The sequence below is a fragment of the Corvus brachyrhynchos genome, unplaced genomic scaffold (assembly GCF_000691975.1).
Source record: "Corvus brachyrhynchos isolate BGI_N302 unplaced genomic scaffold, ASM69197v1 scaffold875, whole genome shotgun sequence".
Classification (NCBI taxonomy): domain Eukaryota; kingdom Metazoa; phylum Chordata; class Aves; order Passeriformes; family Corvidae; genus Corvus; species Corvus brachyrhynchos.
The window spans coordinates 435,069-436,532 of NW_008238107.1; the positions used below are offsets into that span (position 1 = coordinate 435,069).

Here is a 1,464-nt window from a genome sequence, read left to right on the forward strand (position 1 = left end):
CCCTTCCCTTCCATGCCCAGCCCCTGCCCCTGGAAGTTGAGTCCAGCCCTGCCTCTCCTCTTCCAAAGAGGAAAAGAAAACGGGAAAACCAAAGTTGTCCAAGAGTGGGATCCCACTGATCCCAACTTTCCCTTCCTCCAAAACTTCTTCCATTTTTCAGCCTCCTCTCCTTCCTGAGCACCCTTGGCAGCTTCTCCCGCTTCGCCACTCCCCATCCCAGGCTGGCAGGATTCCAACTCCACTTCCCAAATCCCCATCCATCGAATCCGATGGAGTTCTGCCCTGCCTGGGGAGGTGTCGCTGCCATCCTTACAGAGCAGTTCCAGTTCTTTTCCCCAGCCATTGTCCTTTTGGGGTGGTCCCACGCAGGAAAAGGCTCCTGGACGGGCGGGATGAGCTGATGGGGGGAGCGGCTGTGCCCCTGTCCCAGCTGCAGGTTCCAAGAGCCTGGAGCCTGTTCCGAACCTCCCGAGGGCTGTGGGAGCCTTTTCCTCTGGAATGTCCTCCCTTCCCAGCTCCACAGCCCTCAGACTCAGCCACACATTCCAGGCGGACACCAGAGCCCCCCAAGCCCCCCGAAGGCGGGGAGAGCTTCAGGACCTTGGCTGCTCCACAGCCCCTCCCTGCGAAGGGACAAGGAGGAGGAGGAGAAGGCACTTCCCAGTTCCCACCCCGCGAGGAGAGGCTGGGTACGGACAGGGGGAAGGGAAAACTGACCCCGGGGATGCGACCGGAGGGGGCTCTGGGGGTGCAGAGCTCCACAGCTCACCCAGCTGCTCCCACCACCAAAATCCAGGGATTTTCATTTTAATCTTCCCTTGTGGTCATTTTAGACCTGGCTAAAAAGGGACATTTCTGGATTTTACCACTTTCACGCTGGTGGCCGAGCTCAGAAAAAACCCTCAAAAAAGATGGGAAAATGGAGCATAGGGAGAAAATGCTTTTCCTTTGCCTTATCCCAAGTGCTCAGGGACGGCTCATCCCAATCCATGCGAGGCTCCCGATGCTGTCCCACCATGGAGAGCATCCCTCTTGCACCACTAAGAGACAGAAGTCATCCAAAAGAGGATCCCAAACCAGACCAAAACCCCAGCTGTGAGGAAGGAGAAGGCACCAGATCAAGCAGGGAATGGTTTTTTTGTACATTCAGAGTTTATATTTGGAAAAAAAAAAAAAAGACAAAGGAGAGGAGGAATTTGAGATTAAAAAAATAGCACTGATGGGAAGCGGTAGCGGAGCCTCCACCACTGCACAACACACGCACGGACACACGAGGCTGGACAACACGGATCCCCCGGGATGCAGCCCAGGGGAACGGGAAACTCTGCATGGCTTTATGGGACCCCTCGGATGGGAAACGAGCCGCTCCTCCGTGTCTGCCTTGGCACATCCCTGAGTCACGTTCCTGCTCCCCGACGGCAGCGTCGAGGCGCCTAAACGTGGGAATGGGGGCAAAGAGGGAAA

General features: G+C 56.4%; 1 protein-coding gene across 4 annotated transcripts in view; it reads right to left on the bottom strand.

Annotated features, from left to right (window-relative positions):
* Nucleotides 1–1,133: 1,133 nt before the first annotated feature.
* LOC103614953 (electroneutral sodium bicarbonate exchanger 1) overlaps nt 1,134–1,464 on the bottom strand; it is a 19,397-nt gene continuing 19,066 nt past the window's right edge. For all 4 annotated transcript variants that reach the window (XM_017733373.1, XM_017733372.1, XM_017733370.1 and 1 more), the window contains one exon: nt 1,134–1,433. The gene's annotated coding sequence lies outside the window, so the exon portion shown is untranslated. The remainder of the gene's footprint in view (nt 1,434–1,464) is intronic.